At 40.5% G+C, this 27,149-nt stretch overlaps 1 long non-coding RNA gene across 1 annotated transcript in view; it reads left to right on the top strand.

The window, feature by feature from the left end:
- The first annotated feature begins 409 nt into the window (after positions 1-409).
- Positions 410-27,149, top strand: part of LOC137665964 (uncharacterized) — a 47,817-nt gene continuing 21,077 nt past the window's right edge. Inside the window, exon 1 of the long non-coding RNA XR_011048568.1 lies at positions 410-685. This is a non-coding gene — a long non-coding RNA (uncharacterized lncRNA). The remainder of the gene's footprint in view (positions 686-27,149) is intronic.

The raw sequence follows: 27,149 nt of genomic DNA, 5'->3' as shown, positions 1-27,149 counted from the left end.
AGTGTACAGTTCTGTTTCTATTACAATTACAGGTGAAAGAGGTTCTAACACTTGGAGGATATTTATTGTTTCAGATTAGTATTACTAGCTCAGCTTACTTCGGGCTGATCAGATCACTTGCTTTCTATGAATCTCTTTTCCTGCCTCCCTACACCCACCGTTTGTTCCTATGTTTTTTTTATCTTTTTTTTCTTTTCATCTACACATGTTTTTTCTATTTCTTTGCTGCTTAAATCAGAATTTCCCCTGATTTAACATAGTAAACAAAACCAAGGACAACATGGAAAACATCTGAAAAGATTAATGCCAACTGCAATCATGTCAGCAGTGAAGTTTATATTTAGAGGGGAAGCGTGCTGGAGAAGGGTTGAAGAGTTCAGAGTGGGATTCAACCTGAGTGCTTGGATTGGAGTGAGGAAGGACTGACTGCTGCTAGGATTGAGCTGGCCTTCCCAGCTCAAGTACATAGGGTTGCTTTCAGTCTATTAGCAGAGCTTTTCCCTCTGCAGCCTTAGAAAAGCTGTTTGGAAAGAGAACGATGCACCAACACCCATCCTTTTGCTAAGAAGCTACAAGTTCAGACAAAAAGAGCTTTCGATGCTCTCTGTTCTTGCAAGTTATCCGGCATAAACCTGACTCTTAATTCTGTATTCTACTCAGTGGACCACAAGTCTCCGTACTTACCGTGAGTTTTACTGTCTTGAATCTTACATGCCCCTTTTCAATGTGTGTTGATCACTTACCCCAAAATTCGTGGCTTTATTCCTATAGTTTTCTTTCCATGGAGGGGACTATTTATGGATCGCCATGTTATAGATGAGGCATTGACGCTGACAGAGTGATCACAAAACAAAATTCCAGCAGAGCAAGAACGGAGCAAGCCTCTGAATTTTGATAGAAAAATAGCTGAAATTTTACCCTTTATGAGGTTTTGAACTCGACTATCATATCAGTATCCTTTGTTGCAATATTCCTCTACTTCTTGGTGATCATTTCAGGAGAAAAAAAAAATCCAAGGCTTTTTTCAAATGTTACACTGTGTCTGCTTCTTGCACAATAAGTACAAAAAGAAAGTTCTTTAAACACAGTTAAATGCACGCAGTGAAGCATTTATTAAAAGGGCTTATTTCCTACCTTTTTAAAATAAGAAATTCAATGAGATGTGTTGGCAAGGGAATGTTCTTTCCTCAGTATTGTTTGCACAAATATATTGTTGAAAAGGAAGATTAGAGGTTCCAGTGGAACTGGAAAACCTGAAATAATAGATTTGTAATATTATGATTCAGAAAGATAAGAAAATCATAGCTGCCTGTCTGTTATCACTGCAGCTAGTCTAGCATCTAGAAACCGGAAAAGAAAGCCATTACCTCAGATTTATTGGCTGAAGGAAGTGAAAACTTTCAAAAACTGACCTGGAAGCAGTATAATTAAGCATTTTTTAAATTATTATTTTAATTTTGCATTTTGGGAGACTGGGATGAGCAGGTCTTATGCCTGAATATTTGAGGAAAATAGTTGTCTTAATTGCATCAGTATGGTTTAATGGCAAAAGGCTTTATAACCACAGTGATATCTATTACCTCTTAAATAAGACTTCTAAAATTTCTGAAAATATTAAATCTGAGTGGTAGTGTATATATCACTGTCAGCCAGAAGAAATATCCCTTCCTGAAGTTTCCTAGCATTCCCTCTCCACACCCCCGCATCACCTCATATGGAGGCATCCTGCAGTGAAGGGGTTAAGAATGCACAAGGGTGAGTCTGGTAGCTGAATTTATCTTGGTAACCCAAGATCTTCATGAATGTGGAACACTGTTACTACCGCAGCTATTCTTGTATTGGCTTCCCCACCAAGTCCTGACATGCTTTCGTCCATGCCTGCTTCTTGAGTTTCACTCCAGGGGGAAGTTTGGGGGAGATCTGGTGACAAACAGGCCTCAATCCGTTGCATGCTTACTGAATCAAGTTGTTTATATTTTAAACACATCCTGCTTTTGTTATACTGGAACTTTTATTTCCTTGTACTTTACTGTACTCTTGTGTACTAATTAAGATTGCAAATTATTTGAGTTTCCGTTAGAAAGCAGAAAACAAGTATGAGCCTTGGATTTTTTTATTTATATAATCTAGCATTTAAACAAACAGACATCGGAAAACTGTTGCTCGTGCTCACAAGAGTACAGTGGATTGATGCATTTAGACATGGACTCCTTGTAGATGGCAAGTATAGAGCTGCATTATTGTAGGATCGTGTTGGAACGCTGAGCTTTTCCACTAAATTTGGCAGTTCCTGGCCATCCTGGTGATCTTCCAAAGGGCAATGAATGCTCCTCTGAAGACAGCAATTTCTTATCTTTATCATGTGAAAAAAAATACTAAGTTGTTCTATTTGCTGTGGATACCGGCTCATGCCAAAACCTGATTCAGAAGATGCTGTGGGCTTGGGAGACATTTAAATTGCATTTCTGCAAACTAACTGTCTCCCTTTCGTGTTCATTTTCCCACTAGAATCGTCTTATACATCGGGCTAAATCCTAGATCCAGATATGTCCACCAATACAGTGTTAAACTTCTCTGTCCAGCCAATCTGGCATGGGATATAGCTCTGCCTTCTCCTGGTGCTAGGAGATATGTGTTTTAATATTACTGCCAGAGTGAATATTGTATATGGGAATGTTGCATCGTATTTGCTTACCAGAGTGTTGTATTCAAACACAACTCAGCTAATGTCTAGAAGCACAGTGTTTATGAGGCAAATGAAGTATATTGCATATGCTCAGGCTGTTTTTCAGCTCTTCTTCCAAGCCCTGAAGTTCAGGAAGCAGTCAAACTGGAACAGTTTGTACTGGAATAATAAAATGAAATGTTGGGTTTATAGACTAAGCTAATATTTATCATTTGTGGGATTGGTATTGTAAGAGTGCTGTTGCTACTCTGATACCTGAAGCAGAATTTTGCTAAGTCATCTGAAGTCTTCTCTTGTAAGGGAAATTTAAGATAGACTTTAGATGAAACTCCCCTTTCATCCAGAATAAGAACATCCCCAGAATGAGGATGTTATGCTGTATTTTCTCTTAAGTCTCAGAAATTTATTAACTTCAGTAAAGGGCTTTGTAGGGAGAACAATCTTTGGGATTGACTGGATGAGTGGAGCAATGGAGGTAGTTACCATTGTTCTTGGTCCCTCTCCTAAAAAATGTCTGTGCACAAGTGTGTATGACTGTGGATCATGCTCCTTCTTGTGGGGGAATCTTTCTTTTTATACTTCTTGTCAAACATTCAGTTGTACAGAGTGATAGTTGGTCGCCATCTTATGTGTGCAAACCACTACATGTATATCTGTAAACTTGAATAAATACTTAGGAGAAACTATGCCTAAATAAAGAACTTGTAGCTAAATTATCTTTTAATTTAGCTGGAAGACTTTGCGTTAATCTGAAAAAGATATGAGTGTCAATATTTTCAAACTAAACTTTAATACCCAAAAAGAAGTGCTGAAATTCAGAGATATTGAATATCCATTTTTGAAAATGGATGATGGAAGTTTTCTGTCACAGGAAAAGCAAACAATAAGCTTAGAAGTCTAACTCTAGGCTCCTGGTTTTGACAATAATTCTAGATGCTCCCTTATCTCTAAAATTGGTTATCTATTCAGAAGGAAAGTTGTGAACTTGCATATGCTCTCATTCTGAGAAGTGCTTTGAGATTGGTGGGTATGAAGTGCTGGAGAGCTGTAGCATAGAATTATTCCAAATGAGCAGAACACTTTTTTGATCAGGAGACAATATTTTTAACCTGCTCCCTCAAAGCTGGAATGATGTTTGCTCAACTGCTAACATGATTGTGGTGAAAGATACAAATAACATAAAAAGGAAAAGCAAGTGCCTTGATGAGGTCGGTACTAAATTCATCCAACAATGTTACTATTATGAGGAGACTTCCTTTTTTGGGAGAAAGAAAATTCTATTCAGCACAACATCAGCAGAAGTTCCTTTCCTTCCCAATTCTGTGTGAGAAGAAACTTCACAGTTTACAAGGCTGTGGTCTTTTCAGTAAGCTGATACAAGCAATGCTGACTACATGCCTTGCCCAGCAGTATGTGGTCAAGTGTGTATTAATAAAGAAGAAAACTCTCAGTGGTTTGGCCCAAATGATTTTGGCTCTATAGGCACTCCTGTGCTGCATGTAGGAACGGGAATCGAAATACTTTGAAATCCTACTACAGTTGAGTGCAGTTTTAGACTACTAGACTACTGCGAAAGGTGAGAAAGGGAGCTCTCACTCTGCAGACAGACATCTCTTCTGATTTTTCAGCAACTTGATGTTGCTTGAGATCTACTATCAATAATAATGTCCTTCTAAGGGTAAAATTTGGCAGATTGAAAAAAGTCCATCAAGGGACAGATGGAGTGGGGGAATGCCTAAACTCCAGTGCATTTCTCAAGGGCAACCTAGGAGAGTGCCATTGATTTCCTTCTTTTGCATCTCTGTAAGTTTCTCCCATCTGAGAGCTCTTTGGTGGGATGTTGCTAGGAGTCTCAGCTCTGATTTGACGGCTTGCTCAGCTGGGATGAGTTGCTGAGGTGCCAAGTTCATGGATAATAATATGGATGTTAATGGTATAAATGCCAACTGATAGTATCAACAAGACTGAAAATGATTCCTCCTTCTGTTCCCTAGGATCAAAAGACTAGGGTAAAGAATATGTCACACCTGAGGTTTGTTCCTTTTCTTATAATTTAAAAATGAAGTATAATGAAGGCAAGAGTCCTTATTCAGTAAGATACTAGTGTGGTTAATGAATGGAAATGAAAGCTTCTCAAAGGACCTTTAGCTTTTTACCGTTGTTGAATCTGTTAGGCATGGAGGTCAAAAGAAGGGGTTGCTCACACTTGATTTGTCTAGATGGGCTTAACTCATGCTAAGGTCACAGGATCTGAGTGCAAAATTGTGGGGAGCTTGAGTGTAGTTATTGAAAGACATGCCCATCAAGGGACACCTTAAGGGGCTGGGCTCACCTCAGTGAGCAGGTGTGGGGGTTTCAGTGCTTCATCCCCTTTGAAATGAAAGTACTCTCAAGAGTCCTGCCCTGTGGCCTGATTTTCCCAGGTTGCAGACACCTGACAGCTGCCATTGTGGAGTTGTAAGAGTTTGCTTTAAATTTGAGTATTCATTGCTCTGGAACAGCACTTTCCTGCCTTACCTGGAAAAGGAGAGTGGCTTCCCTGTTCTGGAGACCATTAACAGCTTTGTCCTCCATCATCATGTATCTCTCAGTACGGGAGTGAATGTGAAACACAGGCTGTTAGGAACAGGAAATCAAAGGATGGACTGAAGTGGGGAATGGGAGTGAAGCATGGGAACAGAAATATGCACTGGGAGGATGGCCCATGGGCTGTTCAAGTCAGCGTTGTGAATATAGGCAGGGCAAAATCTTATTTGTGTATAAGTCACTGGGACAACTAGCACGTATTTAGTACATTGAGTTGGGTTAAGTCAGTTGTAGAATCACAGCTGCCTCACGGTATTTTCAAAGCCCTTTGTAACATGAAGGAGAAAGATGAACCTGTGTATTAAGTAAATTTGAGAACACTTGCTATGGTACCTGGTACTTCAGACTCTGCATTTACAGGGTGTGCTTTTCAGTAAGCTCATGTCACCTACCCTCCAAGTGCCAACTCCTTTAGAAAATTCACTGTATTAGAAAACAAAATCAAAAAACAACAGCCCCCCCTTCTCAAACAGTGAGCTCTGTAAAACATGAAAGCTATTTTGAAAAAGCTGACTACCGATCAATTTTCTCAAAAGCTCAGTATTTAAAAAGAATGTATCTGATTCATCTCAGCACTACAGACACATGTCCCACAGAGCCTGAGCTTAAGAGCAGTTGGACCAGATCTCCACGTGCTGTGAATCAGAGCGGATCTCCTGACATGAATGTAGTAGTGCCAACCTGTGGCATCTTAGGATTTGTGTAAAAGCAGGTCCCTTTAACAGAAAGCCAAAATCATGTTCTAATGCAGTAACTGCCTTTTGAACCTTAGCTAATTTTTGTGGTTTTTTTTTCCCTTTGTTAGCTCTTTTTGACCTCTTATGTGAACTTGGGTAATGGTGCTTGAGGAGAAGGGAAAAAAAATCTTTGAAAAGAGGAAAGTAAACCAAAACCATCTATTTTGAAATTATATGGAAGAGCTGACTTAATATTGCCGAATTCTTGTTTCAGAGCTGATGAACAATTTGTCCATAATTTTGTCTTTTCTTTCTTTCTTTATTTCTTTCAAAATCTTCTTTTATTATTGCAGTGTGTGAGATCACATAAATTGCTGTAAGCCTGTCCTTTGCTGAAATGTTACACTATGCTGTTCCTTCAAGAGATGCTGCTCAGACCCTGACACAGGACTCCTCTGCTTATGTACCCCTCTGCTTTTCTCCCCCAGCCTCCAAGCAGGTCCTTTTTACTCTCTTATGACATGTTTGCTATTGTGAAGTAGCAGAATCAGGTCCCAGTTGGCCAGTTAAGACCTTCTCAGGTGTAAAGTGGTGGAGTAACTACTACAATCTCTCTCTCTCTCTTTTCCCAGCCAGGGAAACAGGAGGGTCTGTGTTGGAAATGTTTCAGAGCCAACAGCAGTTATATAGTGCTCTGCTGGCTTTCAGCTGATGTACAGTTCTGGAGTGAAGGCAGCTACATGATGTTTGTTAAAATAGACCCTGTGGCTGGAGATGCACAAGTCCTTTCACGGCAGCAACTGAAACGGCTGAAGAGATTTAATATCTCTGCACCAAATGCAGAGACTAACCCCTACTGAAGGCTACAAACTTCTCTGTGTTGCCAGTTGTGTTTCTCTTGATACAATTCCCAATTACCTTTTTCAGTCAAAATGAGCTGCGTTGGCACAGACCAACATTTAAATTTCTTAAATTATCTGGGCTTTTGAATGAAAGAGACTAGGGATGACCAGTGAAGCAGCTCATCCAGCAGATCCGAGGAGGCAATAACCCTTGGCAGAAGGGCAGTGATGAGTAACTGGTGCTGGGTTAGAGCCTGTAGCCTCCGCAGCTGGCACTGTTGCGACTGGAGGGGGGTGGCTATGGACAGCCCAGTCTGTCCAGCTTCTGTCTGTGAGCTGGGGGCTTGTGTTCACTGCTGGATCCTTGCCTTTGCTGCCTGAGTAAGTCTAAGAGGGGATGCTGGATAACCATCTCTCTGCTCAGTGTGTTTACCAGGCTACACAAAACGCAGCAGTCCTTCCTCTTCCCTCAGAATAAACAACTTTTGTGGCACACCCTTAATGCGCTGCTGGCAACACCAAAACAGTGTGTGGCAACTTTTGCCACACTGCTGTGTGGGGCAAGGTAGAGCTGCAGATACCCTGTACCAAAAGTCCTCTTTCATACTGTTCCTAGGATCTCAGCCCTTTGCATTGTCACTTGGCTTCTCAGAGAGACGAGAAAATTATTTTTCCCCTCTTCCTCCTCGTCACGTATTTCGTAAGGTGCTATAAAAGCCCTCTCCTTCACCTGCTTTCATTCCCTCTCAAGAATGAAACTGCGCTTAAAGCTTCCTCTCTTCTCTGAACAGTCTTGAAATCTCTTCCTTTCGTTTGACAGCTGATTGTTAACCCTTCTTCTCACTAGTGAGCAGTTACTTCAGCAGTGTCCTCCTAGAAGTCTAAGGGACTATATGTCTGTAACTAGCTCTTCTCTGGCAGTACCAAAAGGATCTACAGTTTGAGCCTGTTCAAATGCTTACATCACTTGTTTTTGTGTTTTGCAGAGAACTACTGAAAGAATAAAAATAACCGGGGAGCTCTAATTTGCCATTCACTATTTGACATTTGCATTTCTGTTTCTATCATAAACCCAGGCCAACCAGGCTTAATCACATTCATGTTCGACTGCTACATCTCAAAGAAGCAGTGGTTGTCACACAGATGTTAATGGGAGATTTTCTGCAGCAGCCCTTAGCACAGGCAGAGGAGAATCTTCAGAATTTGGCCTGTTGATTCCTTCTGTTAGTAACAGCTTCCTGGGTTTCTCTTCAAAACTTCCAGCCTCATTTTCCATTTATTTAAACGAGAAATCCATCACTAAGCTTTGCAAACATTTTGACTAAAGCTGGTTACACTGATAGTTTTTCTCGCATGATTTTTGTACAGACTAATCTGTTCTCACTTGCTTGGGCTAGCATGATCCTCAGGAAGTGTGTTGCAGGTTGGGATCAGTGGACGTGCGTTGTACTTGCCCAGCTCAGTTCCCCTGCCCTAGAATGCCTCTCCCCTGTAGCCAGTCAGAACAAGACCCTATCTCCTGTGGGGAGCAGAAGTGTGAGCACAGCTACTGCTGTAAGGTCCCCTTGACAGCAAGAGTCCTCTTCACCCATGGTTGGTCTCTCTGCAGTCCATGGAGAACACACAGGACTGAGCAAAAGTCTTTGATCTTGCTTGTTTCTTAATCAAAAATAACAAGCAGCAAACCATGGTTGGACTGTCAGAATTTTGGTTTCAGTCTTGTTGCTTGAAATTTCACATAAGACACCCTCATTTCAAGTGAATTCATTAAAACATTATTGCACCCACGGCACTGATATCTTTTGGGTAGCATGGCAGATTTCGTCTACAAATAAAATTGAAAGATCTCCCTACCCCATATGCCAAAGGAATCATAGGATTCTTTCCAGGCCAGCATGAACCCTGAACTTCTCCAGACATTGTGTGGGACACACAATAGCTAGACGTAGACCCCTAATTATGGCACGTTGCAGGGTGTGCTTAGAAATTGATAGCAATATTTTTGAGTCTTTCAGGCTTTCTTGGAAAATGTATCTTGCTAACTGGATGTCTTTTAAGTAAGTTTTATTGGTCTCAGTACTACACATAACTGTGCTTTCAGGAACTGGAGCGAAAACCAGGATGCAAAAGGAAGTGAGTGCACTGATGGTATCCCTTAGTTAAAATAGCAGATGCATTATGCAGATCAGCTCTAAGAAGGGTAAACATGTGTCCAAGGTCACTGCTTCACCCTTGGCTGACTGAGGTCCTTAGGGGAATTTTGGTTTTGCCAGAGCGTATTTAGAGTCTCTGTGAGTTGCATATCATTTCCCAGGTGCCTCTTGTTTTCTAAAGTCCAGCTTGAGGCTCTGTGTTCCAAATTGCCTCTTTCATAATCAGCTTTGGCAGAGCGTGCTGCAGAAGTATTCTGTGTTTTCGTGGACCCTCCACACAGAAAAAAACTTGCGTTCCTGAAAAGAGACCGTAAATGAGAAGGACAGTAGTACAAGTATGGACATGCATTATCAAGTATTGACAAATTTCTACTGATTTCTGTTAAGATGATAAATACATCTGTAGAAGGTCAATAAAAGGAATAAACATCACATTTTTAGAAGGGAATCAGCTGTTGCACAATTTCAGCTTGTCTTGATTATGGATGAGAAGAATCTCACTATAGTTTCACAAACTGCCTTGAAGCATTGCAATGTTTTTTTTTCTTCCATCTCTTCCTATCTTTCTGAATAAGCTGCCTCCTGCCACCCCAGAATGGTCAGTGCCACCCCTTAATTTACAGTTAGGAATGCAGACACAAGGGAAGGCGAGAGGATGAAATATGGTGTCAAGTTTGTATCTTTTCACATTTCACACACTAAGGAGACAAGACCCTTTGGCCAGTTGCCATGGGGAATTTTCTTGCAGAACTAAATAACTCAGAACAGAAAGAACTCAGATTCATACTACCCCAGCTGCAGAATGTCATTAAGTCTCAAAGGATGCTATGTGCATTGTGTGAAAGGAATTTTGTAATCTGGCTATAACTGCAGTTGCAAAACTATGCTTGAGTTTAAAGCTTTATTTTAAACTTTTAATTATTGACTTGTTTCTTGTATGCTGTTTAAAGCACACATTGTCTTATAAATAGTTTCTATTTTTAAACCATAAAAAGGTTTAGATTGCATGTTTCAATAGCAGATGAGTGGTTGATTTTGTTTTGTTTTCTTGTTTTTTCCTGTGCCAACTGAACTCTAATCTCCATTTCTTAATTCACTTTTTAAGGATGCTTGAAAAGCGAATTAAATCTACTGAGGCACTCAAAATATAATGTAGATGGCTTTTTATTTTAAAGTGTCATTCATTACATGACTTTCTGACCCCAACAACCTTCCAAACTTATGTTTTTTTTGTTTTGTTTTGTGTTTTGTTTTGTTTTGTTTTTTCTTAAAATGTCTGAGAAGAGAAAGCACAGGCACCTCCCTTCCACTAGTAGTTAGCCAATTATTTTCCAGTCTGAGTTACATGAGTGTGGTATCCATGAAGCTGGTCCTGGTATACAGGGGAGGAGACTCACACTGTGGCTTCATAGTACCAGAGGACAAAATAGTGATTCCTTTGTTCTGGTGGGGTTTCTTGCAGTGCTAGTACCTCAGCTCAGATTGAAATGGGGAAGATGTATGCTTTTAGCACTGATTACAAATAAGCATTTGAAATAAAACCCGTTAGCTGAATAAAACAAATATCTGCTAGAAAAAGACATTTTTAAAGTTGCCATTTAGTCGATTTCTACATCTCTGGAGTAGCATACAATGGCACAACTCACATTACAGCTTTTCTTCAAGTATTTTCGTTGTCTCCGTGGCAGGAGGTGCAATGAATTGCTTGGAGAAAGGTTGACACCTGTGTAGCTGTGATCATTAAACCATGGGTTCATACAGTGCTTTGCATAAGTGCATCGAGCAGCCTGTGCAAGGATGTTCTAACTGAGGTGGTCTTTGAACCAACTGATTGCTAAGACTGTAGTGACTGTAGGGTGCCTGGATAGCGGCAGGGCAGGGGATGTGTCTGCCGACCAAAGCCCAGACACCTGTGCCCCCATGGCTCCCACAGACCTTCCTCTTGTCTTCCAGAGTGATAAGGGTTTGCTGCCAAGACTGCCCCAAACGTGTTGTGTCGGAGGAACTGAGGCTTGGATGCGTTACGTGCTCCCAATCTCATGTCCCTCACCTGTAATGACCTCTCTTTAGCAAAAATTTCAACCTAAGCTTTAAACTGCTTTGTACTTTGTGGTCAGAGGGCAAAATTCAGGCCAGAGCCTGCCAGCTACTAAGCATGACATGTGACACTCAGTGGCTCTGTCAAACTTCCCTGTAACCCAGAGAAAGAGGAGTTAGAAATAAAAATACCACCTGGGTGGGAGGGAGAGCACGTGTGTGTCTGTCATCGTCCATTAACTCCCCGAGCTGCAGTTTGGTGGAACGTGTACTGAGCTGTATGCCAGGAGACAGTACATCCTGCTCCCAGCTCTTTCCCCCGACTATTTTTGTGCTCTTCACAACTGTTATTAAGCAAGACCACAGAGTATTTTTACAGCATAAACAGAAGAAGTCTATCCTGCATTTTAGGGCTGTGATGTGTCAATAACCCATGCCGAGATATAAGTATATGTAATGTCTTTACATAATCTGAAGAATGTGCCTGGGATAAAAAAGAATTTGGATGCTGTTAATGTTTTGTTCAGTGTTTGATCAAACAGGTTAGCTCGTCATTGGATTCCATCTCCTCTCCCTGTTTCATTTAAAATGCTTCCTATAAAGTTTCTAAAGAGCTGCACTTCTGATAATAGAAGTGAAACTATGTTTTACTTTGGTTTTGGTGTGGCATGGATTGCATGGGACATCCTAGACTGGGCACGAAGCAATGCTACTCTGGGCTGTTCTGCCTAGACTAATAGAGCCAAGCAAATGCAAACCTCCTGACCTCAGCGTGGTGCGTCTGACTCTACTCCGGTCTCTGCTCTCTTGAGAGTCTCTGTGAAGTCATCTTTATTAAAGCTGACAAGCCAAAATATTTCTTCTGGATCTAATTGCTATTACTATAATACTGTACAAGAATACACTTGTAAAAATGACTAATTTTTAAGGACGCCTTTGCCCAAAATTTGAACCAGTGCTATATTTAAGTCACTGTCTGCTTGTTTTGCTTTCTGTAGAGCTTTATTCTTTATGCTTAAAATGCATAACTGTCTATATCACTGATTTCAGCAAGATTTGTTGAACTTTGAAGTTAGCAATTGCTATCCTGAGTTATTTCCTAGGCATAATTAAATGTTATAGCTGAATGAGAAGCCTCATATTCATTTTTGTATTCCATTTAAGCAACATTTTGGGGTTTGATGCCCGGTTTAGACCCTCTTGAAAACACTAACTTCATTTTCTACACTCAAAATTTTTATTTTTTTCTTTTACATTTCAACAGGGCGATTACGACCAGATGATATAGGTGGGACAGTGCAGTTTGTAACTTATGAAGGAGACAGCTGAAAACAAGAGAGGTTACACAGAGTGCATGCTCAGTAGTGTGCTCCTGAGGACAGACTTGGGGACTATAACCAGGTCTGCTCTGGAGTATTTCTGTGCCTGAATTTTGTGCTGTGGGTGTCACACTATGGAAATCTCTTTGCTGTTTAGATCTCTGTGGCTGATATATTGAAGATGGACTGCTGCCTCCTTTTGAGAATGCAAGGGTCCAATATCTCAAAATTTTTCAGTGTAAATCCAAGATGATAATCAGAGTAAGTGACAGGAAAATTTGACCTTTATTTTATTCCTCAATTTTTCCTTGATCTTAGGCCCTTTTGAGTCGTACTGTTATTTTGTCCTGGGGATTACCGTCAACTGAAGCCCAAGGTTTTGAGGAAGATGGGGGAAAAACAAGGAACTAAATAATGTCAGAGTTATTTGAGTATACTTTTAAAGCATGGAGTAAGCATTAAGAAAAAGGAAGTTAATGACCTATTTCTATGAGACGAGGCAGACCGTAGATTTTGAGGAGGGGAGCTGAAGTGCCCCATAGCAGACAAAGTCATTGCTGAAGAGCCCTGCTTCCCCTTTTGATATTCACTCATCCTCTTTTAAGAGATTTTTGTGGACTCTCAATCTGGCAGCTGATGCAGAGTTAAAACAAAGTTGAAACTTCCCCTCATGTTTATGTAGGATGAAATTTTAAAATGTCAGGGCTGCAGGGGAAGACAAGGCTGGATGAGAGCCCTTGGGATAGCCAGCCGTGGCTGGGGATGGCGGAGGTGGCCACTGTGCCTGCAGCACCGCTGGCCCCATGGGGCTGGGCTGGGGCGTTTCACTCATGTCATTCAAAGTGAGTCAGATCGCTGTTGTGTTTTTTCGGCTGATCTGCTTCAGCTGTTGAGTTGAGTATGTATGTGCAGATGAATGTGGAGCAAGTCAGGGAGCAACTGCAGTGTGGGTCAGCTGGCAGACCATGGGTGCAGTGTGAGCGGTGGGGCTAAAACTGGGCTGGGCAGCAGGTAGGGCTGGGAGCAGGGTGAGCAGCAAGTAGGACCAGGTGCAGGGTGAGCAGCAGGGTGTCTGTTTAGCCTCCCAAGTTTACACAAGTGCATGTGGATGGAGAAGTTGTGTCCAAAACCTTCAGGTTCCTCTTTGGCCCTTTCTGTGATATGGGACAAACCCTGCTTCTTGTCATGCCTTGGTTTTCTTCTCTAAGAGAGAAATACTCTTGAAGATGTACGAATGAAAGGATTGATCTATGCCCCACTCCCTCCGTGTGCAGCGGCACAGCTGGGAGCAAGGACTTCTTCCCCAGGAGGCAGACAGCTCTGCTCCATGCCCTCTCCACCGCTTACACAGCAGTAGGAACAGCAAACCTCAATCTCTGCTGCTTTCCTTCCAGGCCCACCCTTTTCTCTGCCTTGCAGCTGGAGCGAGCCTCAGCCCCTCAGCAGGAACCTGACCTGCAGCCTTGCCAGCCTCCACTCTTCTTCCCTCCATCAGCTGCCCAATGCCACTGCCAGGCTCCTGTCATTCTCACAGGGAGAATGAGTTATTTTGTCTTCCCTGAAGCAGCAGATTTGTGTTTTGCCTACACATCCGTAATGGTTTCTCTGGCTCTGCTCCTGTCCTGGGTGTGCTGCAGGACTCCCGCAATGGCCAGGATGAGGCTCCCCATGCAGTGTCAGCGCCATGGGTGGGCTGGAGGAGACGGGTCAGGGTGGAAATGAGGAGGGCTGCTTGTGCATTGCTAGGAAAGATCCTGACCATGGTGGGGTACAGGGTCTAAGCAGCCTGTAGGGAAAGTGTCATCTGCCAGAAGATCCTCTGTGCAGTCTCATGCTTACGGCAGTGCAATGCAGAGTCCAGAGTGTGGGGATGGGGTTTAACATTGACTTTTGCTGCCTTGGATTGGACTGTCTGTCCTTCACTCCTTGCAGTCTCTGCTGCCGGTTTTGGGTAGGATGCCTTGAAATAAGTGTTGTCAATAGAGAGGACATGTCTAATGCTATTACTGCATCATTAGATCCACTGAACGACAGTAGAGATTTACCTTCAGTTGAGAAAAGTCAATGCTAATTTTGGTAGTTCTTTTACTTATGTGTTAGCATTACTCAGAATATGTTTAGCTGAATGTCGTGACACTGTATTTTTACTTCCACCGGGTTTTCTCTTTCACAGATGTGAAACCTTTAGTTGTCCCTTTTGAGAAACGCCACTGGGTTATTCAGAGTTGTTAGATTACTGTTGTAAGTAAGGATTTTTGATGTGATGCCTCAACATGGATTTGACAACATCCAACGACCTTGGATTGTGTGTAACACTTATCACAAATGGCTCATTATGTTGGTTGGGAAGGAAAGTGTGGTGGTGTTGGCTTGCTTTTCCTGCACCCCAGGAATTAAAGGAACTGGAAATGGGCTGTATGGATTTTGTGTAACAAGTTCGTGTTTTAAACGTTTCTCTGTTTGTCTGGAATATGATCTACCAGTACTTTTGTTGTTGTTGCTGCTGTTGTTAAGCTACACGCAAGTGTTTCTTTATGAAGTGATATTCTTAAAAAAACCTCCGCTGATTTGAAAGATTTGGCTGAATTTTGTTTTCTCCTCTTTTTTTTTTTTTTAAACATCCCCCCTGCACCCCACCTTACTCCCTCTCCTCCATGTACCTCCTCTGCAGGGCAAAAGCAGATTATAGAAAATTTTTCTGTGATAATAGATCTAGAAGTGGCAAACGATGACAATGAAAGAACACAAATAGGATCTTTGATTAGGATTGCTCTGATGGCTTGTAATTTTTGTGTGCCCATCTTTACACAGATGCATTGTCCAGTAGGGTGCATTTTTTCGTTGTGCATGCTGGTCTCTTCAGTGCATGCCAGACCTCTGAATACGACCCTGGTTTTCACTCTGTAACAACATGCGAGTCCTAAGGAGATCAACTTTTAGGGAATGTTTTTGTTCCTTTTGACTATGGAGAAGTCAGTGTATTGCGTGAGTGCTTTTAACTCTTTACCCTGGCAGTGTGTCCCATGAGCAGCAGCCCGGGTGGCTCAGCCTCCCGCACAGCCTTACTGCCACAATGGGCAGGCATGGGCAGGGGGAAGGAGAGGAAGCTGGTCCCATTATCGGGATCTTATTAAGACTTTTGCTTTTTAAATTTCTGATGGTGTCAGCAGAAGGATTTTAAGTGAGTGTGCTGGCCTTTCTCGAGGCATTTATATAATTTCTTTCTGTAAAATGTAAAACCTACAAACTTGTCGTTGCTGTCGTAAGGGCTGCCTGTTGGAATATGGGGAGTGTTGGTTAGGGTGGCTAGAAGATCTGGCTTCCAAAAATATTTCTGAAGCTAGGGAGCCAAGTTTCGTCCTGGGCTACACCCATGTAACCTCATTCAACTACAGCATCAGTGCTGCAGGAGCGGGGAGCCTGCGAGCAGCAGGTCCGTATCAGTGGGGGATGGCAGAGTGGGGCAGAGGAGGCAGAGAGCCCAAAGCATCTTTTTCCTCAGCCACCCACTTTCCCAATGGGGCCGTGAGCTTTTTCCACCTCATCTTCCAAAAAATCGGGTGGTAAATGGGGCAATATTCCCGAGTAATATAATAAAAATACTGTGAAACGTGTGAGAGGTGTCCAGGTGATCTGGGCAGCGTCACTGACACGCTTTGGAGAATGAGCGTGCGGGGAATGAAAGCAGGGTGCTGGCTCTCTTAACAAGACTGAATTTGTTTTTCCATAGCCCTTTGAAATACTTCTGGGCAGAGGCTTTCAATTGTGATGTGCTTAGGAGGAAATTTAAAGCAACTTATGGTTAGGCTACATTAGAGGTTCGAACAGGAGTTGTATCAAATACCTGGAAGGAAAGTATGACTATTTTGGTCTGCAGGACAGCCTAGATTTCGCAGAGAAATGCCATTTCAAAGCTCTAAGGCAGACACAACAGTTTTCCTGAAATAATACCGGCAGTAATCCCCTCAAACATCCCTGTGTATTGGCTCATGCATGTTTTAAAATTCCTTCTCTGTTTTGTTATAAAAATTTGCATATTTCTCTCCCCTTCACCATATGAAAATCTTCTAAGAATTTTTTATGAGCTTTTGTAGACTTCAGAATAAGCTCTCCTTCCCCTCCCCTTCCTTACTTTCTAATCCAATTTAGTCAGATAGTTACTTCAAATCCCTCAGAGGCCTGTAGTTTGTTCATTCTCCCACAGTGCTGAGATTTCCCTCCAGCCCAGCTGGCAGGAGTTTTTAGAAATAACAATATCTCAGGAGGAAGGAGCTGAAGATTGAATGGGGTCTTTTGTCCAGATCTCTATGAAGCCAGATTAATTATGCATTGCAGAACACAGTTTAAAGCTCTGAATTAGGTCCTCATGGCAGTGAAAGGAGAGCACAGGCTTGAAAACTGAAAGAATTCCCATTTCCATCAGAGGGACAGACATATAATGACTGAGAGCAGGAAGAATTTTTGAAAATTTCAATTAAACAGTATTTTGTATTTACCACTCAGTAGCAGTTGTTTTAAACATTTACAAAAGTGATTCTTTGACATTTCATCACATGATCGCTCCATAGGTGGCTGGACTTTGAGGATTTTCAAGTCTTTTCTGTGTTACTAGGCTACTCTTGAAAGTACTTGTGCTTGGATGAATGAGAGTGGGGTTTTTTGGCCAGCACTTACCTGAATAGAGGTCTTTAAAACCTCAGCAGTACAATTAGCAGTCAGTCAGATGATACTGATGGTACAGGAAAAAAGCAAATGGTTTTCTCCTTTACTTCTGTGGATTTTCTAAAACTATCTGACCCAGTGTGATGTGCAATAACAACATTTTTCTTGGTTTCCTAATGCACTTTAATTCCAGTTTGAGGAAAGTAGAACTCTTTCACGGATAATAAGTGCATAATGTTATACAGCTGCCAAATAAAAGTTGTCCACAGGCATTTGTATTCATAAAGGCACTTTCTGTCAGGGTGGATGATTGTGGCAAACCACAATCATCAGGTAGAGGACTGGACCAAAAGAGGGATAAGTTTAAGGAAAAGGTTAGCTGTGAAACCTCTTACATTAAAGATCCTTAGTACTCTCAGATATGACCAAACTGGGATAGATGGAGTGTGAGCAAAATAAACTGATTATTTTTTTTTTTGTCATCTTCTTGAAATCCCATATATGGAATAACACTCTAAAATAACTATAGCATATTGAACTCTGCAGTTCAATTAACTTTAATTAAAAATTATCAACTGTAAACATCCAAAGAGAAAGCCAAATGCATACTTAGGAGGACAGCAGTGTTTTGGGGCTAAATAATTTACTGAATCACACTAGAAAATCTACAAGTAGGAACTTAGAGCAGAAGTCATTTGATTCGAATATTATGCAGGACAAGCATTTGTTACAGAGCAAACACATATTAAGTCATAGCACTCTTTTACGTTCAGCATTACGTGATGAACATAAGCATTGTCTCGTAGCTGCAATCTGTCCAGCTGTCTGTTGTACTATGAAAAAATAACAAGTTCCTTGTTACTAACCTGAGTACGACTGGAATGACTCTGGTAATATACACAAGGCTGACACAGCTCTGTGGGCAAAAGTCCCTCAGTTGTCCTGCTCCCAGGCACGCCAGTTCTGAGGGGTCTCTGAGCTAACTGTGGAAATTAATAATGTGTTTGGTCAACGTTTGCAGCACAAGGTTTGTCCTAGATTGTCTCCACGTTGCACCTCTGGAAGCACAAAGAATTCATTGAGAGCTGTGTTGCCCAAAAGCAATCGCTGCTGGCAAGGAGTGGAGGAATGGGCACCTTTGGCAATGGTCTCCTATGGTTTGCCCTAAAGAGGGCACAGCATCAGAGAAAACGTGGCTGTGTAACATCAGTTCCCAATTAGTGTGCAGTTATGGAGAAGCTACCTCCAAATGGCCTAATTTGGAGTCACCCTGTGTTGCTCTATTTATGGTGCCCGAATGGGGCTGGCTGAGAGGAAGCGAGACGTGCACTGTAACCTCTTGCTAAGGCACATCCAAGACCAGTTTACTGTGTACCTCTGCTTCTCTTTGCTTCTGCTTTGGGTGTGCTTTGCTCTCTTGCAACTAGAGGTGAAGAGCGTTGTTTTTCTTCTCTCTGTGCTTGTCCTGGAATGAACCAGCTGGAGTAATTAGTACTTCCCAAGCCTTTTCCAAAACTCAAATTAAAATAAGGTTTCTGAGATTTGAAAGAAATGCAAGTGCTTCCTATCGTCATTTAATTTGCAAGCATCTATGCCAGGGAAGGGTGGAAACAGCTCCCACTGACTTGAAGTGCTTGGTGAATAAAGGCTCCAGAGAAGTTGATGCCAGGGCTGGAAATATCAAGGTCAACAGGTCTGCAGCAGTGGTCTAGCTCTTAATATCTGCCTTCTGAACCTTCTCATCGGTAGGTTTTGGACCACACACCAACTCTGTCCAGGCAGTCTCTAGGAAACAAGAACAAAACTCAGGTTTCCCGGATAAAATGCAGAGCAACAGTAGGGCTCACCACAGTAGTTACAATGCTGTTCACAAGCGATCTTTTCCATGGCACTGATCTTGAAATAAAAGCAAAAAAAGTTGGTTTTAAGGTGAGACTACAGCTAGAGTTGTTCAGAGCCTTTCCCCACAAAACATCTTCTGTTAAAAAGCGGAACAGGATGAAACAAAGTGTACTGTAGTGTCAGCTTTGATCTGCCAATAGAGGCAAAAAAGGCTTGCTGGGGAAATGTGCTGTTTTTAAGGAAACCATTTTAATTGTCTGCTACACAGCCTGCCTTGCGCCAGTCTGCTTGGGGGCTGCCATAGTTAAGGACCTAGGAGCCTCTCTTGGAACTAGGAGGTCTCTGGGCTTCCAGGTCTGCACCAGTGAGTCTCCAGGCTTGGGCAGAGCTTTTTGGGGCCCCATGATAGACAGGCTCCCAGCCACTGGGCTGAGAGCAAAAGAAAGGACTTTACAGTCTTCCAGAAGCATGTGCTACTTGGTGAATCTCAGTTTGAAAGTCTGTACACGAGGGAAGCATTTCCATTAAAATAAAATACAAATAAATAAATTAATCCTTCTGCCTTGAACATATAGTTAATAAAGACAGCAAAGAGAATGAAGTTAATGCCAGGGCTGGGAGTATCATGTCAGCTTTTTACTTTTGGATGTCCATTATCTGAACATTTTGGACAATCCTGTCAAAAACATTCTAGTAATGATATGTATTTAACCTGTTTCCTCTTCAAACTTTAGTTCTTCCATTTGGAGAAGTTTTGCGTTTCTCCAGCAGAAGATCAGACACTTTTTAGGGTTCTTATAAATGTCACTTTAAAAGAGTAACTGTTCACTTTTGAAAATCCTGTCAATGTATTTTGAATTCCCATTGAAATATATTTCTGTCATTCTTCTCATTGTCCAAATAAAAAAAAAAAAAACAAACCTAAGTAGAAAAACCCCTCTAATCTCTGAAAGTGATCGTTTGTTTTTCCTCTTCTTTCTAAGTGGGCCTTGAAGTTATTTTCCTGAGCCCTATAGGGACAGTTTCACGTGACCTAAAAATGCCTAGCTTTGTCTAGTTTCACTATAAAATCCTGGACCTTCAACACTTGAAAATCCGATGTCTCCCTATATGTGGACGCAGGGGCTCAGCTGCAGTGTTCAGTTTTGGCCCAAATAACCCTCGTCTCTTAGCTGGAGTGTTTGCTTTCATGTCAAGAACTGTGCTGTTGCCACTCAGATCTTTCTTTTTTTTTTTTTTTTTTTTGTGCTGTGAGATTGTTACACATATTGCTCTTACTGGACTAGTTTAGTTTCTGAGTTCTGCATATGTGCAGTTGTAAAGAAATCAAATTATACAGCTGGAAACTGTGAGATCAGCCTTGTCTCTGCCCCGGCCTCCCATTAGCCGTGAAAACAAACACAGCTTTCTTCTCATGTCTGCCAGCAGGAAGGTGGGGGGAAGGCAGGCAGAGAGGCAGGGGAAAGTTTTTTCTTCAAAAAGGAAGAAGGTCAACTATTTTGGGAAACTGAAACCATTCAGCAATTAGAAGAATTCTTTTCTCTCTGCTTAGTGATTAGAGAAGTCTGAAGGCAAGCAGTAGTTGCTGCAAACAGTTGAGCTGTGCAGATGGACGAGAGGTAAATGCATCTCTTTGCCTTTGCAGAAACATGTCTTTGCAGAAGATGAAGTGGATAATGCAACGTATTTTGCTGTGCCAACAGTTAAACTATAACACAGAGTCTATAAATCTCCGCACTGGATAACTTGGTTGTTCAGGTACTGTTAGTCAGCTGATGTGCTGAAGGCAGGGACTGCATGACTGATTCCCACCCGCTGCTTCTGATGTCTCTGTGGGACTTACTGTGTTTCTTAAGGCTGCAACCACCTAGGACAGGGAACGAAACAAATCTTGGAGAAATTCTTACTTTCAAGATGCAAAACAATGAAAAATTGGAATTCCAACTGTAAAAAAAATAAATTCCAAAGCTGGAAGTTCCTTATTTGCCTGAAGAAACTACAGAATATCTGGTTAATTCAGCTTTGTTGTGGGGTCCTTGGGCTAGCCCTGCACCTCCTGCCAGGACTTCAGGTGTCTCTGCACTCTTCTGGCAAGCAGAGCCTCAAAGGAGTCCATACAAATATTTAGACATGTTCCTCATGACTCTCCCTTATGTGTTTGTGATGCCCTTAATTTCTTTAGGTTTCATTTCATGCTGATCAATAGAAAATTCTAGTACAGGGTTGGATCTGAAAAGTGTATTTTTGCAATGACCTGTTAAAGTCGTCTAGTCTTCTGTTCTGCTAATGGGTTTTCACGCAGTGAAGATTCCCTTGTATTTTTTAAGACATTATTCCAAAGCCTGATACTTTTTGTTCAAGAATTTTTTTTCTCAATAGATACATTACTTTTCTGTGTCTACAGTTGTAATTTGTTCCCTTTGTTCTCGGTGTTCACATTGCAAATACTACCAGACTGCTGTTTACAGCCCTTTCCCTGAGAGCTCTTAGATGTGCTATAAATGTGTTTTATCCAGAAAATTAAATAATTATCTATTACAAAACATTCCTCAACTCAGAAACTTCCTAGTTTTCATTATATGGTTCTGGTAATCTGATGCTGAACTGACTGTAGTGTTCCATGTAGGATCATACGGGAACTGTATAAAATTGGACCCTTAAAATGTCCAGTCTACACTATCTCAAGATGCATTTGTGCATACAAAGTTGTATTGATTTTTGCAGCCGTGTTGCAAGCTGTTGTATAATTCGCTGTCTGCAATTACTCCTAGGTGTCCTTTGTTCTTCATTCCTTTAGGTTTTTCATCTTATTGTGGACATACATGCGAATGTCTTCTTCCAAATGGATTCCACTGTTTGTGTAGTCTTCTAGTGGCCATGCCTCTTTTTTTGTTCAGTATCATCTGTGGAAAGCATGTTTCCACTTCTCCCACATCCTTTAGGAAGAACTATTGTACTGTAACACAGAACTAATATGGCTTTCTTTCTCTGCTTTCAGTGAGGGTTTAGCCAAAATACCTAGGAAAGATTTTCAAATCATGCTGTTCACTGTACCTATCTTGTGGTTGCCAGAAGTGTGTGCCTCAGTGTAGATGCGTCCTGGAAGACATCGTGAGTCCATGACACTAGTAGGGAGTTTGTAGCCTTTTCTTCGTCTTAACTGGAGCTCCTCCTGCAGCATTTGCTGTTTTCTCAGCCTCTGGAGCAACTGTTTCCTTTCTCCCTCTTGAAGATAAAATAATTCCTGCTCAAAATGTACTCTAATTGAGATTTGTGCTGCCTTCTCCATTTGCCTGCAATACTGTGCCTATTTACTGGCTTTACAGGCAGTGAACACTGTATTTGGAGAGGAACACACTGAGGAATGACCAGCAAGAGTCCTGAGAGTAAGATCCTTCCTTTGTGTTGGGTGTGCCAGCCTTCTCAGGCCATGTCTGCCATAGCCTTTTCTTCCCAAAATTCCTATTGTTATTACCAGCATTTCTGCTTCAGACATGGTGTTAAGCAGAAAAGTTCTGTGGCTGTTGATGATTTTATTACAGCATTTCCAACCTTTTCAGAGCAAGTTGTGACAACATTTGCATCATCGTTGTGTTAAAAGTTATTTTTACGTTTTATTATTTTCATTAAGTATTTAAAATATATACTATATTAGATAATATAAAAATTACAATACTTTAATATAATTAATTTAAATTAAAAAAGTTACATGTCTTCTGTAGCGTTTTGCTGCCAATAGTAGCATGGAATGGAGGAGAAAAAAAAGTATGTGGGAGATCTTATGTGTCCAGCATCTGGGATAGCTGTTTAATTTCTGTCAGGTCTTTTTGAGATCACATACCCTCGTTACAGATTGTTAAAATACTTTGAATGCTACAGGGGAAGAAGGAGGGGGAGATTTGGGCCAACAGTCAGATAGCTGTCTCAAGCCTTTCATCTGACAGTGCTTTTACCTCTCCTGTGCTGATCACAAGATCATTAGATTATCTTGGAAGACAATTAGTGACACTAGCTATAAAATTCTCTGTCACGTGTTGAGATTACTAGGCATTTGTCAGCTCCTACATCATTAGCTTAAATTGGCAGTTTGTTGGGATGCATAATTATTCCGCTTTGAGTTCATTCTCTTATTTTTTTGGATGGCTCTGTGATGGGACTGCCACTAGGCAGGAGTACTGCTGAAAGGTCTTAGAGAAGATCCAACCAAAGGTTAAAAAATGGCTGTTAGTATAATCTAAACCATTTATTCTTTCATTGCGCATCTTCTCTTCTCAGATATCATCCTATGAATGCAGTATGGCACATCAAAAAACCCCAGTAAACCCCTCCAACAAATATTTGATCACAGTAGGTGCATGATTCATGAGTAGTTGTTCTGCCAGCATGTGGACATGTTGGTTTTGTCCTGTTTATTATTAATTACTTGGAATTTTATAAACTTCTCTAATATTGCACTTTTTCAGTGTTTATTTTGGAGGTTACAGATTTTCCTTTATTTGAGATGCTATAAACAATGCAATTTGATGAATTACTATGCTGTAGGGACTGGTGTAGTTAATGTTTTTAATAGAAGTCACTGGCATGCATAAGTTGTTTCTCACTAATGGGTGTTGATTTAGTGTGGGTTTTCTCACCATGGCCTAGGAAAGTCCATGGTGTAAGTCTAAGATAGCCTGATCCAAAGTGGATGCCAATCAGTAAAGGTAAAATGCATTTCACCTACACTTAATGGTCTAAATTTGGCTTTAGAGGCACATGAGTCATTTACATTTTTCCTTTTTTTTTTTTTTTTTTTTTTTACCATTAATAGGAAAAGGACTGTGTCCAGAGAGTGATTCATCTGAACTATGTAAACCACCTAAAATTAGGACAAGATGATTGCTCTCTGGTAGTCCCTAATTTTCTCTTTTGAATAGTGTGCAGGAATCCTAGATGAGGTTTGGAGCAGGTACCCAACTTTTACCCAGGTAAAAGCAGATGGGATGAATCTTGCCAACAAAGAAAGCCATAGCATTCAAACAAATGTAAACTCTAGTACTTCAAGTACCTTCTCACACTCTAAAATGGAGTGAGAGTCAAAGAGGAAGGAACTGACACACACCACTGAAATGCTTTTTGGCACATGTTTCTGAGAAATATAGAGGGATTTAATGAAAGTATGGTCCTGAATAAAAAATGAGTTTTCTCTATTCAATGTAAGTACAAACACAACAGTGCATTATAATTCCTTGACTAGTTGCACAAAATTAATGTGATTAACTTGAAATGTAAAATGGGTCACAAAACTTGTGATGGTTTTGTATTGCTGCTTTCTGAGTGTGCAGAAGCTTCAGTTTAGAAGATGACATTCTAGTGATAGTCTTCTGTTTCAGAAAGCAGGAAAGAAACTTTACCAGGGAATGAGAGTTTGCCATGCTCTCTTCTGATGAAAATCTTTCGAGTGAGCCTTAACATGATGGTGTTGTGAAACTGAGTGGAGCAAACTGGTGAAAATAGCTATTTTCACTGCAGCGCTTTCCACGAGTCACCCAGCTTTCCTAAATCCATTGTGTACTTTGACTGTAAGGCAAGTAGCCGGTGTTTTCTGAAATTGAGGTTGGACCTTATGGACATGTTGTAATCATGTTTTGAAGATTAGATACTAAAATAAATTCTCTTCCTTCAGTAATGATTTTGAAAAATGTCCAGATTCCTATACCTTTATGACTGCTGCTGAAGTCAATGGTACCAGTCAGAAAGTGGTTTGTTGCAAAGGGTTTATTTCAGGACTGTTTTTTTTCACTCTGGTTTATATGGTCATAACGTACTTTCTTACTCATGTCAGCATCTAAGCTGGTTAATTTCTGTTTTCCATAGCAACGTATTAAAAGCACGGGTGGTCTCATTCTCTTTTCACTCTAGAATCAATACTGAAGTAACTTCTGTTTGGTAGTAGTGTCAACACCACTAGGCCCAGGTACATTATTAAATGCCTTGTTTAAATTCAGGCTAATTCAAGCATACCAGGCAAGTTTTCAAGTATTAGCTAACATTGTATTATAACTCTTGCAGCTAATCAACAATTTGTTCAAAACGTACTCCAGAACCGGTATTTAGGACTTGAAGAATTTGTTGGTGGTTTCCAGCATAAGCATTAACTGTGTTTGTGTGTTTTCTTTTGCCTTGCATAGCCAAGAAAATCTTTAGCAAATTGCTGTTTTGTGTAGATTCATAGGCAATTGGCATTATTTTACAAAGAATGTGCAACATAAGTGAGTCATTAAGATTTCAAAGTTTAATACGCTGGATAGAGAAAAGAAACCAAATTATATAAACCCTTGTAGCAATGAATATTTTATTTTGCTTATGTTGTGATATTCAATGACTGTAAGCCATACAAATCAGAATTTCTATTCTTTGCTTATGCAGCTGCTGCTTTTACATGTTTCATTCACAATGCATGAAGCAGCAAGCTGACACTTGCCAAGTTTTCTATTCATTTTTCTCAGAGCTCTAGCTGGGGATGACGTAGTCTATGAACCATGTTTGAATCTGTGAACTATGTTTGATTTCTGTAGGCATAGGTCCAACATAAGTATATCTCCGTGCTGTTTTGATCTGAAAAAATTCAAAGCATTTAAAAAAGAGGTTGGTACCATTAGGCCTATTTTGTAGTTATAAAAACCAAAGCAGGTCTTGTCTAGCCTTGTGCCTATGGTCAGTTAAGCAGTATTGCCTGGATTTCACCAGGAACTCATGGAAGTAAGACTCACGAGGTTTTGAAATGGTTGTAGATTTGAGGTCTGAGTGACTGTAAGCAGTTCTTGTTGTTGTATTTCATTTTAAGGTATTTCTTATAACTAGGAACTTGAACCTGCAGCATATGAGTTCTGTTGCTGATTCTCTCATTGACTTGGGAAGACGGTCAACATTTCTGTGCCTCAGGGAGGTATAAATTAATCTCTGTTAGCTTCACTGCAAGAATTAACTAATATTTGGAGCTGCTAAAATAAAGTGAAAAGAATCTTGATTAAAGCTTATCCTTCTGTGTTTTAGTAGTAGTGATTTTAAGGGTTCCTTTTATTGAAATAAAGGGTGGTTTTCCTCCATGTATATGGCTTGAGGCTTGTTAGACCACAAATTAATGGAACAGAAGTCCTTGTGACCTCTGTCTAAAACTAAGAATTGAAGACTGAATTAAGGATAAACAGTGCCTGACAACTTTCTATTCCATTCTTTCTGGGAATCACCACTTTTAACTCTAAAGGAAACTAGTAGGAACAATTAAACAAAATCTCTGAAATTTAAGATAAAACATTTGAAGAAAAAGTTCCTCATAAATTTAAGATAATTAACTTATTTAAAATTTAACTGTGTCTGAAAGAATAATAAAGCTTTCTGCTGCTGTTTCAGCAATAAGTTCTATATTCTTCATCTTTTAATCTCCTTTATTTCAACACATATGATGAAATACATTGAGATTTACATATGGATATTTTATCTGCCAATCTAATTGTGCTTTGAAGTTTTCTATCAGTACATTTTTCCAGTACCTTGTAAATCATTACTTTAATATTAGACACATCTTTCCCAGATATCCTTGCTCCAAGCATCTGTGTTGAAGTCTGCTGAAAGGAATGGGAAGCCTTTGGCTCAAAGAATGCGCTGTTTGTTAACTATATTCCCAACTACACTGGAAACAGAATTATAAGGAAGCACACTTTAATAGTCTTTAAAGTTCAAGCCTGTATTTTGATGAGATATTTGATAAGGGCATTTTATACTAATTCTGACTCTTACTGCAATTTTATTTTTTTAACTTTTATTTTTTCTATTTAAATTTTACCAAGGAAGCAGATTGCTGTTATTTACATGCTGAAATGTATTGACTAATACTTACACATTCATGTACTGGCATAAAAACTTTGAATATGGATTGAAAGAGAGAGCTGTCCTGCATGATTTCCTCTTTATGCACTCTAATTTAGATACCTTAAATAATTACATGCTCTTATCTATGTGCCTGATTGATTTTAATGATATCAAAGTGGCAGAGTGACTGCAAATGAAATTCCTCACTCAACAAGTCATCCAGTAATTATTTCTGTGAAAAGTTGCAGAATTTTCCTGAGAAGTGCCTCAAATGATTCCATCAGGAGTAAGCACATTTCTGTGAAGAAGATTGCTCTGAAATTTAGGTATTTACTCTCAAAATTGGGTCAGAAAAGCTATTCTGTCAATACTTCAGTGTGATGAATATACTTCTGATCGTAAATCCAGTGTTGCTTTTGCACTTACCAAAGAAATAAGGATTTTCCAAATGATGAGCAAGGAAGACCAACCGGTTTCAGAGGCACAGGAGGGGC

The sequence above is a fragment of the Nyctibius grandis genome, chromosome 1, assembly GCF_013368605.1.
Source record: "Nyctibius grandis isolate bNycGra1 chromosome 1, bNycGra1.pri, whole genome shotgun sequence".
Taxonomy (NCBI): domain Eukaryota; kingdom Metazoa; phylum Chordata; class Aves; order Nyctibiiformes; family Nyctibiidae; genus Nyctibius; species Nyctibius grandis.
The sequence above is the reverse complement of the archived record's forward strand: the minus strand, read 5'-3'. Positions and strand labels throughout refer to the sequence as shown.